Raw genomic sequence first — 14869 nt, forward strand, 5'->3', positions numbered from 1 at the left:
GGGATCCTCCCGGACCGGGGCACGAACCCGTGTCCCCTGCATTGGCAGGCGGACTCTCAATCACTGCGCCACCAGGGAAGCCCCAATATGCATATTTTTTAAGAGAGTTAATAAAGAGGCTATTTACAAAGCTGTGGGCAGGTTACAGGGAAACGTCCAGGAATAGTGGAGAACCTGAGGGCTATAACTCCTGTGCCTGGAGAGGCAAGAGAAAGGACAGATGACCAGACTCAGAGGACAGGGCTATGTGGAGAGGACCACCTCATAACGGGGGTCCCCATCAGCTTGTTATGACCACTCAGGAAGGGAGCCTGAGGGAAACTATACTGAGATCTCTCTCTCCTCCTTCCTTCTAACTTCCTATTGATGTTCTCCATTGGCCAAACTCAAGCAGAAGCTTTGGAAAGAAGAACCCTTTGTGCTAGGGAGTACTACTTCGTTTTCCAGGGCACAGAGAGCACGGCGATGGCCAGAGGAATGAGGAAGGGCCAAACGTTATCAGCTGTGACTCAGGGCAAGTCTTCTAACTTCCTTAAGAGTCAGTGTCCATCTCAGTATGAGCGCTGCTCGACACCTACCTCAGAGTGCTGTGTGAGGATGAAATGACATGACACATACAATCCCCTGGCACCTGACACAGAGCAGGTCCTAACCTGAAGGGTGAAATAGACCAGGGCTTTGTGTAGGGCCTGTGAGGCAACATGCGCCAGGAGTCTGGGAGGTAGACGTGCTGCGAAGTGCTAGGAAAATCATGGTTTCAGAATATAAAGTTTAGCTGAGTAACGTCAATAAATTCTTAATTTTATAGGACGCATAATATGTCAGTGAACCAAATTGGAACCAACTCTCGTTTAGTTCTGTATGGGTTTATTTAAAGGGGGGTGTGTTTGATATGTCTTACCGAGGACTTACAAAGTGCTTAGTTAATTTGTTCTAATACTGGTTTTCCGGGAGAAATTATATTTTAAAAGGTTTCTGTTTATTATTATTTCAATGTTGTTGACTGAGTAAAATAATCAAATATTAGAGCTGGAAAGGCTATTGGAGAACGTGTGGACTAGGCAAGAATTAAGAAAGCAAAACTGCTGGCCAGTGGCTCAACTCAGTCCCATGATCCTTTTACATATAAGTTAAAATTTTGTAAAGCAAAAATTATAGACTGTTGAAAAAAACATAAACCTACTATACTTCACTGATTCTGGAAAGCACTTGAAAAATATTTAACTTCTGAGAAATTAAGATGCATCTAGGGCTTCCCTGGTGGCGCAGTGGTTGAGAGTCCGCCTGCCGATGCAGGGGACGCGGGTTCGTGCCCCGATCCCGGAAGATCCCACAAGATCCCACATGCCACGGAGCGGCTGGGCCCGCGAGCCATGGCCGCGGAGCCTGTGTGTCCGGAGCCTGTGCTCCGCAACGGGAGAGGCCACGGCAGTGAGAGGCCCGCATACAGAAAAAAAAAAAAAAAAAAAAAAGATGCATCTAAAATGATGGCATCTTAGAGGTGATGAATACAGGGGTAGCCGATATTTAAACATCATGAGCTTCACATAAAAATCCCAGTTTCTAACTAAAAGTTGGAAGGTCTCTCAACCCTAAGCCTGGGCACCCACTTGGCAACTGTGGTGGAATGGAGTTCTTGAAAGAGGAGGCTCTCAGGTATACCCTGCCCTTAATCATCCCTTCTTCGTTCATTGGAGTTTGAGGAACCTTGTCTAGTACTCCCAGCTTGGGGCCCCTGGACCTGTAGAAGCCCTGATAGGGAGGAACAGAGAGGCATGGACTGATGGTAATGTTCTAGAGGATTAAGGGATGCTTAACCCAGAGTAATTCAACAGATCAGGTTGTTGGTTCACTTGGGTGTAATAATAATATTTATCTCCTAATCAAAAGTTGATGGGCAGGTGATGAGCAAATAGCAATAATAATAAAATAAGGGGTGAGGAACAATAGGTCCATGATGTAGGAGATGAAGTGTGACAGAGAAGGGTGGCTCTTCTGGGATGGGAGAGAAAGAAAGGAGTCCTTGGCGGTGGAAACATAAAGGAAGTGTCACTCCAGGGACACGTAGTGACCTGACTAAAAAAATCACATGCCTTGCCGGGAAGAAGCAGGCTCTCCTGGCTCTTGGTCCTTTGCTTTCAAGCTGCATTCTGACTTTGCAGTCAGACTTATAGATTAAGTATATTCAAACTGTATAAGCAAATACTCTCTAACAAAATGACTTTCAGAGAAAAGATGTTTTCTCTTTTGTCCAGGTACATGCCAGCAGAAGGTTTGAATCAAAATAGCTATGCTGTGTTATTTATACTGAATATTCCTCATATATGTTTGGGGACATAAGAGTTTTGTACTAGACTCATTATTTCTCATATAGGATCCTTCCTATATTATATTTCATTTTATGTATGATAATACATCTGGTATGTTGGAGATAATAGATCACTTTTGTCCTAACTTCCACATCTGAAAATTTGAGATTACAATAAACCATTTTGTCATGATGATCAGAGATACAAACATGCTATATGTGAATATTGTTTAAGCTCCTTAAATGAAAGACACATTATAAAGGTGAGCAATTATTTCACATTATTTTTGAAAAAGAAAATGGACCATCCGATCTTGCAAATAAAAGATAATTCCTCAGAAGATGTTCTCTATGTCACCTTTCTAGTCTTCAGTATTTTAAGTGAAGAAGCTTCTGGGCCTCCTCTTGTATGATGGCTCACAATCTAACTGATCTCACTGTCTGAACTGTCCTTTCTTAATTTCACCGCATTACTCATTTACTGTGCTCGCTGTTCAGTTATCTGCGAGAGGTAGCAGGCCTCCTCCCAACCTCAGTCAATTAGACAAGCTATTGTTTCTGATTAAGATATCACATCCCAGAGAATAATAGCAATTAGAGTTGGAACGGAGACCCTGTGGGTTGCACAGTCCACTTCCCTGCCAGCTCAGGAGAATGTTTTACATTACACTGTAGTTGTGTGGTTTTCCTGATGTTGGTTTTAAAAAATCCAAGCACCTGTCAGTGTTAATTATACCCCTGTCCTACATCCCCACCATGACTTAATTTTCTACTTTGCATTGCTGATTCTCATAAATTGGCATTGAATGATGGTGTCTTGATGATATCATCTTATCCAAAGACAGGGATGTGGGGCATTCTTTCAGAGCAGAGAAAGCAATTGTTATTGTTTGGTTTGGTTTTGGTTTGGTTTTTCTTGGGAGTTGGAAATTCATTTTACCCAAGCATATTGATTTGCCAGGGTTCCAGAGCTTCAAAATACCTGGAAAACAGTAAGTCAGTTTTTTATGGACTGTTCCTTTTTACATCAGTCTTCTCCATTGCCCACTATCCAGAAGGGTTCATCTATGGATGTAGAGAACGGTGTCTGTAAGAAAGAAGCTCGAATTGTTCAGAAGCTTTTCTTTGAATCAGTCCTTCCTTTGCATGGGGTTCAGGAGAATGGTCTTAGCAGGGGAAAATGCCCCTGAGTGTGGTTAATATAAGATGATGAGGGTAAAATTATTATTATTACCATGCACTTTAGCGCCCTTACTATATGCTAGTGCAAAGTGCTTAACATGCATTGTCTCATTTAATCCTCACTGCTGTCCTGATGTAAGAACAATTATTACACTCAAATGAAGAAGAAGAGGCCAAAGACGTTATAAAACCTGCCAAGGTCGCTATGCTAGTAAGTTGCAGAACTAAAATGATAAGAATAATATTTAACAATGATTATTAATAATATTTAATAATGTTAGTAATAATAATTGGAAGCCATTTCCACCTTAAAAGTGGCAGTCTGGGAAACGGGGCCATGGTCGTTTTCTCTGAGTTTGAGAATTTACAAACCTTTCACAGCATCATGACCTGTATATTGCATTGCTCACTACAATTTTCCATTAAATATTTTATTTGTTGAATTCATGTAGATCAGTCTCAAAGTGATTTAGTAAATAAATGTTTCAAACATTATCATTAATTTTGTTATTGGCCTTTTGGGGGTCATTTTACAAATAATGCAAGCACTTTGTTTTAAATTAAAAACAGTACAGATGGGAATAAAATGATGAAATGGCCCCTTTCCCGGCTAGTCTTTATCCTCTGTTAACAACTTCTAGATATATCACCTGCCAACAGTTTCTTGTATCTTCTTTCAGAAAGATATTATAAATATTTGTTATGTAACCTTCATGCAAGTATTTTTTTTTACACAGGTGGGATGCCACGATACATATTGTACTGTGTCATTTTTCTATCTTAATACATAATAACAATCATGCATACATATTGTATTTAATATGCATTAGACATTGTTTTAAACCCTTTATATGTATCCACTCATTTAATCCTCATGAGAGGTCCATATTCCTATCCCTGTTTTACACATGAGGAAACAGAGGCACAAAGAGGTTAAATAAACTGCTTCAGGACATAAGTTATTAAAGGGATGAAGCTGCAGCTTAATTATACCTTGGAGATCTTTCAACTTCAGAGAATAGTAATGACTCTTAATCCTTTTAACCTCTATATAATATTTCCCTCTTTACTGTATCAGTCCCCTAAAACAAACGTTTAGACTATTTACTTTTTTTTTCCTGTTTTAAACATTGTTCCAATAATAATTTTTAAGTACACACAGCTTTGTGAACATGGGCAAGCAAACACTTCTGATTCAAATTTCTAGAAGTAGAATTTCTTGATTAAGGCCATGTGCCTTTTAAACCTTGAGAGATAAAGCCAAACTATCCTTTAGAGAAGTTGTTCTGCTTTCTCTACTATTACAGAAGACTCCGACTTTATTCTCCTTTGTAAAAATGTCCATTCTCAAAGGCTGCAAATGGAGTCCGCATTCCTCATTCCTCAGATTAGCCTCATCCTTTTGGAAAGCCCTGTGCTCTGGCCACTCTGATCCCCTTTCTTTTCGCTGATTGGGCCGGGCTCTTTCATTCTTCTTTTCACCTGCTGTTCCCTCTGCCTTCCCACCACCTTCAGTTGGCACACTCCTAATTATGTTTCTTGACCCAACTCAAATATCTTCTTTCTGTTCACCCGTGGACAGACCTAGTTATTCCTTTTTTTAGCTCTTACAGCAACTTGTAACAGGTTCAGATGTTGACGGTCATAGCCTCTGGGCTGCAAAAATGTAGATTTATTTTCTTACAGCTAAAAGAAAATTTTAACTCAAGGGCCCTTATTTATAGCTAGAAACTCTTCATCTCATCACCTCCATCACTTCCAAATTAAATCTCAGTAATATTCAAGATTCTGTACCCATCACCCTCCCCTCTTGGTTCTATAATTTTTGGAGCGTTGCAGTATGATGAGAAGGTCATCCTGGCATTAAGGGAGGAACTTTCAGGGTCACACCACCCTATGGCCCCACTGACCTCCACTGCGGATAGGTTATTCCATCTGGTGTTTGGGGATCATGTTCTGGAATCTCCTTCTCATGTCTGGCATCCCTGCATTTTTTGTCCATTCTCTGCATCTTAGCATGTACCCTCTGCAGCTGGGAACTCAGGAACTCTTGGCTGGCACAGTCAGTATTCTATGACACTGTCCTTATAAGTCTACATCTAGAGATGTCCCTTAGCCCTTGCTAATAGACTGTTTGGATGCCACATTTCTTTGGCGCCGTGTTTCTCTGTGCTGAATGGGACAGAGCCTTCTCTAAGAGGCTTACAGGCTGACTGGGCTGTGCCAGAGGAAGTGAGTTACAAATCCTCTTGACCCAGAATTTTCCCAAACCTATCTGGACATTTGTCTCACATCCCATGTCTCCCATCAAAGGCTGTTTCTCATGTGGGGACAAAGGCAAGAGCTTTTTCTTGGATACCCACCAATGGCTTTTCTGTTTTCCAAAACTCTTCTCCCAACCATTTTACTTTTTTTTTTTTTTTTTTTTTTTTTTTTTTGTGGTATGTGGGCCTCTCACTGTTGTGGCCCCTCCCGTTGCGGAGCACAGGCTCCGGACGCGCAGGCTCAGCGGCCATAGCCCACGGGCCCAGCCGCTCCGCGGCACGCGGGATCCTCCCAGACCGGGGCACGAACCCGCGTCCCCTGCATCGGCAGGCGGACTCTCAACCTCTGCGCCACCAGGGAAGCCCTACTTTTTTTTTTTTTAGTTTCCTTCTCAAGTTGGAATAAGAATAATACATCATCATATATCTGCCCCTATTTTTCTGTTTATTTATGAAACATAGTGTTTATCTAGTCTTCTAATTTCTAACATTGATATTTAGAATTCTGATAAAACCTCTTTATTTTCCCTGAAAAAAAAGCCTGGTTCTTGAAAATCAAAAGCACTTTGGCTTTCATGGTTTTATTTTTTCTACAAGTTCAATGAATTGAAAACTGGCTTTAAAAAAAAAATTCTAGGCTGTATCTACCATCTCCTTGAAAGTGTTTGCAGGGGTATAGAAATGTCCTGAAAGACACTGAAAACCCACATATTTTAATACCAACATTTTACCCATTGCAAGACCTGTACTGTATTATAACAGGTATCACACTGCTTTTCCATCCTTTGTTTACCCTTCACACCTTACCTGTGGGTTCCTCTGGGACCATTTCATTTATCACCTCAAGAGCAGCCCTCTGGGCAACACATGTAAATACTCAATTTATCAATAAACAAGAATTTATTGAGCACCGCTTCATGTAAGACACCGGGGCAGGAAATGAGGATCAGCACTGATCAAAATAGAGTCACATAAAGAAGAGGTGGCACATATATACAATGGAATATTACTCAGCCATAAAAAGAAACGAAATTGAGTTATTTGTAGTGAGGTGGATGGACCCAGAGTCTGTCATACAGAGTGAATTAAGTCAGAAAGAGAAAAACAAATACCGTATGCTAACACATATATATGGAATCTTTAAAAAAAAATGGTACTGATGAACCTAGTTGCAGGGCAGGAATAAAGAGGTAGACATAGAGAATGGACTTGAGGACTTGGGGTGGGAGGGGGAAGCTGGGGTGAAGTGAGAGTAGCACTGACATATATACACTACCGAATGTAAAACAGTTGGCTGGTGGGAAGCAGCAGCATAGCACAGGGAGATCAGCTCCGTGCTTTGCAATGACATAGAGGGGTGGGATAGGGAGGGTGGGAGGGAGGCTCAAGAGGGAGGGGATATGGGGATATATGTGTACGTATGGCTGATTTACTTTGTTGTGCAGCGGAAACTAACACAGCATTGTGAAGCAATTATACTCCAATAACGATCTATTAAAAAAAACAGTCATAGCTTTCATGGAGTGTACATGCTAGCAAGGAAGGTGGATATTAAAAAATTCATCACACGATTAATTTATTAATTATAACTGTGATCATTGTTCCTTGTTATTTGCTTCTTCTTCTAGTTGTGAAGGGATACCATGGAGTTTCCCAGTTTGTTTTCTGAGAAAGTGACACTTGAGTAGAGATGTGAAAGATGAATAAAAGTAGGCAAGTGGTGGTCAGATAAAACGGAAAAGGAGGGCACTGAATGAGGAGACATGACAGAAGTCTCTGAGGGAGGGACCTCGGCGTATCTGAAACACTCAGAAAGCCCATTTGGCTGTAGGACAGAGAGAGAGAGGGTGATCCTCATAATGATCTGATGAGGGGATAGGGGCCGGAGCAGGCATTTTAATGTTTATTGAATAAATAAACAAATGAATGAGCTCAGAGCAGTCTGAGGCTTTAACTTCTGCTCCAGTTGGAAAAAAAAAAAATCGTCGCCTGAATTCTGTAGTTATTGTGACATTGACTGGTATAATCATAAAACAAACCAGAGATCAGGACGAAAGCAGAGCTGATGGAAGTGTCCAGCTCCTTGAGTACAGATCTCAACCGGTTACATCTCTACAGCAACATCCTTAGAACTAAGCTGATGCAGAGCATTTCCCCTCCTCCCTTCCACTTGGTGATGTCCAGTTGAGTGAAGAAGTGCTTGAGAAGTAAACCATCAAACACTCCGCGTCCAGTGTCAAATGGTATCAAGGCATCTGTTGAGAGAATGGAATATTAGCTGAAGCCCCAGATGGGGAGAGGTTGATAAGCCCTCTGATCTGTCCTTATCAGTGAGAGTTGGAACAGACAGAAAGTCCAGGAGGTGCAGGTATCCTCAACTGATGGAGAACCAGAATAGATATGAACAGAAGTCATTCAGGTCCAGTAGGTGAACAGAAGTGATTCAGGTCCAGTAGGTGCCAGGCTGAGAGGTGAAATTTCAGGAGGATCAACCCAGCAACCATTGCTTTGAGTTAGTAACCTGGAGATGTCAAGGGAAACATGGTGGGGTACCCTGTGGGTCTGGTTTGTGGCCATCAGCCAATTGGAACAAGGGTTTTGCCCTCACTGTATTATCTGATAGCTCTAATAAAAGTCAGATGGGAGAGCTAATCAGATCGTTCCCTTGGCCTGGACCCCTTTAAATCAAAGAGGTCTATTTTGGCTCTCTACGTTAAATAGACCCAGAGACCTGACATTTTGTGTTTGTTTGAAATGATAAACTTAATCATGAGCGAAATGTTAAGAGATGACAGAATTGGCCACAGTAAGGTCACATCGTGTCCCTGCCAAACATAATACAAGCTCTCGCCTTCACCGGGTTGCCAATCCCTGCCACAGGGGCCCAAGGCGCTTGCAAATGGGGACCGGAGTCTGTCTATGTGATAATTAATCCATGGCGCTCAGCAAAGACTGCCAAATCTGCCATATGGTAGTTTTATGACCTGGACTGCTGTTATCTCTGGAGAAAGCTAACATCATAATCTCATTTACTTGTTATCTGTGGTTCCAAATTGTACTTTTACAGGGTAAAATGTAAGTGTGGTGAGGAGACCTGGGATTCCAGAGCCCTAAGACGTACCTACTGAACTTCTATAGTAAAACTGTGCAGGAAAAGGCACAGATCTCTGACCTGGGCACCTGCATGTGTCCTGAACTCACAATGCTGGAGCCTCATAAAGAAATCTGACATATGTTTTATCAGGACTCTACCGTACATGTAATGGAAACTCCTGCCCTGAGAATGCAAGAGGGACTGCCCCCCAGAAGCACGGTGGAGTGGGATCACATTTCTCCCTTTCCTGTATTTCTTTGGAACATGCAGGCCAGGTTTCTTGATCCTTTTTTTTTCATGGTGACATCTAGTTTGGGTGGTGGAGTCACTTATAGGACTTCCAGTGGTGCATTTAGACTTTGATGAAAGCTCAAAAGAATTTTATTAAGAAATCAAGCTTGAAAGTAATCCATAACTGCTAGAACTACAAATGACACATTGTAATAGTTGGGGCTATTGGAGAAGAGAGACTGTGTGCTATTCCCAAATCCACGTGCTCTGCCTATGACTGCATTCTTTTCTCTCCTACTCAAGGAGAGACGTCATCCATGATGAGACTGGTACAGATCTCAGGCCACAAACTCAAATTTACAAGAAGAAGCATAGCATCTCTGATGTTCTCTAAGTCAACTTAATTTCTACTGTGAGGCTTGTGATGGAGACTACTGATTGTAGATTGCCACCTGCTTTCCTAATATCTATTACTTCCTTTCTTCCTTTGCGGCAAATATCCAATTTTATTCAGGGTCATAGTGAGCCCAGCTAAAAAGCAACATTCCACAGCCACACTTGAAGCCAGCAATGGTCATGTAATACCTTCCAGCCAATGAGATGAAAGTGCAAGTTGATATGTGGAAGCTAAAAATGGGACATCTAACTGTTCTTTGCCTTTCTCCTGCTGCTGCTTCTTCTTTTCCCCCTGGAATGCTGATGCAATGGCTGGAGCTCTAGCAGTTCTATTGGACTCCAAAAGAGAGCTTGAAGTTGGAAACCTCATCTAAGGATGGAAAAACAGAAAGAAAGGAGCCCAAGCTCCTGGTGACATATTGAATCCGTCATACCAGCCCCAGAATGCCTACCAACAGGCATTGCTTACATGAGGGATAAATACTTCTTTATCTCATTAAGTCACTGTTATTGTGATTTTCTATTATATACTTTTGGACCTAATTCATAACTGATGCAAGTCCCTATCAGGTCAAATGATGAAAATAAAAATTTCAATTCAGGGTTCTCTCCTCTTTCTCAAGATTGTTTTTTAAGTTCCAGAAGATTAGATAGGAATTAGAGTTGGGTGTGTGGTAGGGTGTGTGGGATCCTGTCTTTGTTCTTATCCTCTATTTATGCAGCATGTACGAACTTCTTTGCTATCATCTGGACCTTGGTTGCTAGCCATGCAGATTACACCCCTATTCTCCTTGTTCTGACCACAGTATGGCTATTATTTATTTATTTATTTGTCTCTACCCTGGGTTGCACAAGGAACACTCCACTACTCCCAAACCTTTCTTGTTTGAAGGAAAATTCATAACGTTGCCTCAGACACATCTGCCTGGGTCCTGCTCAAGATACACTTTTCCTTCCACATAAACTGATGCATCAAAATCAGAGAATCCCATGATCCCACCATGTTTACGGGGGCCTACTTCTGCCATGAATGTGGTGGTCCAGGCCATATGTAGGCAGACATAAGCTTGTACCTGTTCTAATTCATTACTATTATATTTTAGATCATTACGCATTTTAGTACCTTATTATTGGCAATGATTAGCTTGAAACCCACTTCGCAACACACTGTAACATGCCAATATGTAGAAACACCGTGGTTGATAACTGCTGCAAAGATGTTCTTGTGGTGGCCTTCCAATCAGACCCTTGGAGCTGCCTCATCATCATCTTCATAGTAGAGAACAGAGAACCCCTATTCTAGTGCATCAAAAATCAGAGGCCGTGGGCTTCCCTGGTGGCACAGTGGTTGAGAGTCTGCCTGCCGATGCAGGGGACACGGGTTCATGCCCCAGTCCAGGAAGATCCCACATGCTGCGGAGCGGCTGGGCCCGTGAGCCATGGCCACTGAGCCTGCGCGTCTGGAGCCTGTGCTCCACAACGGGAGAGGCCACGACAGTGAGAAGCCCGCATACCGAAAAAAAAAAAAAAAAATCAGTGGCCATGAGGATCTGCCAACCCCATAGTCACCTTACAAAATGCTCAGGGGTAGAATCATTTAAGCCCCAAGAGAATCTCAGACCTGGAAGCCACCATTCCTTCTTTTAGCAGGTTTACATCCATGTGCACTTCAGATTTATTTTTGAGAACAAGAAACAGGAGAATGTTGCTGGTCATAGGCATTATGTATATATATACACACATGCAAATATATATGACTTTATATATACACATATATAAACATACATACTTCTATATGCTTATATCATTATTACGTTATAGACATATATACATTGCTATTTAAATTCTCTTCTATAAGCTCTTTATTCAAAATATAAATTGAGGTCAAATTAATATATAGTGGAATGCAAAGATCTTAAGTGTACAATCCCATGAGTTTTGTCCAGTGTATATACCCTGACGTGACCCCAGTCAAGACAGAGAATATCTCCACAGCTGTAGTCAATATTCTGGTGATATATTAAAGGGATGGTTCAGAAGTCTTAAAAAAATGTGTGTATGCCTGCAGCCCTTAGGATGGATAATACCCCATTGTTGACAGGGACTTGGGTTGGGCGTGTCTGGGAAGGGAGGTCAGGGAGTGGTGGCTCACAGGAAGATCTCAGACCCCTGACCTTTCTTCCGTTTATCTTTTGTGTGGTCACTCTTATCACAAAATCATGTCAGGCTGTTTTCCACAGAAATATTCTGATTATGTGAACTAGATCATGTGGCCTACGATAAATCACCCTCATTGTCCCTTGGTATTTTGAAAACTGATGAAACGGCTGATTCTTGGCTCCTTACTTTGTATGCAAATGATGAATTATAGATGGGAAATAGGAAGAAGAAGATTTTCCCTGGGTTGCCAGTTTGAAGCGAAGTGGATTAGAGAAAGAACACTGCTACTCTTGACTATTTATTGTGACATTACTTAGAAAAATTCAAACCCCAAAGACTCCAAATCTCCAGGGACATTGTTAGCCTTCTGCAAGAATTATTAAAATGTACAGAAATGTAGGCGCTGCACTTTATAATAATTAATCAGGGTCTGTTGATTAATAAAGCTCATTTTTTAGTCCCGATGATTCCGAGTATCATACAAAGGACAGTGTCCTTGTCATTTTGATTAAGAAACCAGACTTTGCAGTGGAAAGAAGGACAGGAAGAGTTGCGCGTTCCTGCGTCTCCCCATAAAATAAATGTTGAATGAGAATATTAACTCATTAACCTTGACAACAATTTGTAATTTTCATAAGGGGGAAAAAACTCGCATATTCAGCAAATAACTTGCTGCGGGGATTTCAGGAAAACAAATTGGAGAGAATGAAGAATGCTACCATATGAATTCTGTCATTTTTATGGGCCAGGGTGATTAATTTGTTTGTTTAGGTCCCTCAGTTAAGGCCACAAATAGTGTAAGGTGTCTGGAGCAAGTTAACTGTTACATCTGGTATGGTACAGTCAACCGCGAGTGAGGAAGAAAGGTCATTTGGGGGAAACGAACAACTTGGCCCCCAATCCTGAGTCTTAATACCCTACCAGAGCCATATTACCTGGGGTTAGCTGCTGAAGCTGTAATTTCACTCTATTAATAGTTTAAAGCTTGTTTTAACAGATAACCCCTTTCACTGGGCAACTTCACGGGAAAATCATTAGGTGGAATTAGCAGTACCAGCCACAGCTTTTCCAGGGTTATCTAATTATTTTGAACTCAATTTAACTAGGAATAGAGATAAAATAAATAACCCATGAACTATTTACCTTGCCGGTTAGAAGGCTTCTTTTGTCATTAAAAGAAAGAAAGAAAAGAAGAGAAATCAAAAGGATTTGAGGACAGAATCAAAGCCCTGTTTTCTTAGTTTTGCATTCATCCTGCGGACCCAAGATATATTTCTTCCCTCCGATGACCTTTCACACTCCTTACCCCTGAGGATGTCATTTGTTGAAATATTTGTCATTATGTGTGTGTTTAGCGTACTGTTTTCTCCCAGCTCGCTTGGCTTAAAACTTACTGCCTAGAGACTTTGGATAATCCACATTTTTGTTTGTAAGGTTTGTTTGTTCTCTTTGCTGGCTCCACTCCAACAGTTAACTTGCTCCAGACACAATTCCCTCTGGAGGGGATTGAGGATTTAATATGGTTATTTTTTAATTTTACTTGAACATTGACTTTTTGAAGGAGAGGCAGGAATTAATATGTTTGTGGCATGGTTGGAGATTTTCTGCAGCACCTTGCTAATAATGTCTATCCTGGCTTTGCCACTTTCTAGCAACAAGATCTTGGTCAAGTTCCTTTATCTGGTAGAGCCTATTTCCTATTTTGTAAAAATGGGGTTAATGATAGTACCTACATTATGGGGTTGATGTTAGGATGAAATGAAACACATCACAATATCTGGCCCATAGTTAAGTATTCAAAAAATATTAGCAGCGATAATGATGGTGAAGATGGACGTGTTTGCAGACAGAGACTAAAAAGACAAGAAGGGACACTGGGCAATTAACGGACTTAGTCTTTAAGGCAGTAGGAAGAGTATCAAGACTGGAGATGAGGAAACTGGCTTTGCATTATAGGAGGCAGATTGAAAGGGAGTAGTGGTAGAAACAGGTCTGTAAGTTTGGAAATGAAGAAGAAAGATGAATGAGTTCATGCATTAAGATCTTCTATCCAAGTACTTGTTATTTAGTGAACAAAGTCAATGCTGAAGGGGAAGACACATAAGGAGTAGGTGAAAGACAAGAAATAGACATTGTGAGGAGTGAGAAAGGTAGCTGACCTGGAGTGCTGGACAGCAGACTAGGAAAAGCTTTTGATCTCACTAATGAATCAGTGAATGAATGTGAGGTAGAGACCTCTCCATGAGGATATCTTTAGAGGGAGTGTTGTGGAAGCCAATCACTGGGCAAATTGGTTCCATGATGGTATCAAATGCTTGATCTTAAACAAAGAATAACAAACAGAAAGGTCAATGGCCAATTGCATTATTATCTGCACAAGAAGTCCATTTCATTGTGGTGTACAGTGGGTGCTCAATAAATATTTGTTGGGTGTTGACTCAGTGGTCTTCAGGTGTCTTGGGTTGGGGTTGGACAATGGCTTTACTCACCATCATTATTGGTGTTTCAGATCAAACAATATGAGCATTAAAATACACAAAGTAGTATTAGCCCAAATTACAAAATAAATATCCACGAGTTCCCACTGATATAAAAAGGATTGAATAAACAAATAAATGGGGGAGAATAGACAAGTACCCCATGTGGAAGAATTACAAATAATTTCCATAGATACTTGCTTTCACAGAGGTGGAACTTGACTCCTTTAGGCGTAGGGTGTGTATAGTAACATCCTTCCAAAGATTACAGCGTGGAAAAGGGGAAAAAAGAGTAACTTTATAGTGGAAACATCTGACCAAAGCTACCTCAGTCAGGCTACCCAGGGTAATATTAGCAGTGATGAGTTGTGTTGATCGTATGAACCCTTGATATGATGGGGTGAAAATGGCACTTTACTTCTTTGGTGTTCCTCCCCCAAATCCATAACCCCAGTCTATTCTTGAGAAAAACATCAGACAGATCTCATTTGGGGAACATTCTACAAAATACCTGACTAGTCCTCCTTAAAACTAAGGTCATCAAAAATAAGGAAAGTCTGAGTAATTATCACAGCCAAGAGGAGCCCAGGAAGACATGATGACTAAGTGTAACGTGATATCTTGGATTGGATCCTGGAACAGAAAACGGACAACAGGGAAAAATTAGGGAAAACTGAATAAAATATGAACTTTACTTAATAATAGTGGCTTACTGTTGGTTTGTTAATTGTGACAAATGTTCCATACCAATGGAAGA

The sequence above is a fragment of the Hyperoodon ampullatus genome (assembly GCF_949752795.1).
Source record: "Hyperoodon ampullatus genome assembly, chromosome: 14".
NCBI lineage: Eukaryota > Metazoa > Chordata > Mammalia > Artiodactyla > Ziphiidae > Hyperoodon > Hyperoodon ampullatus.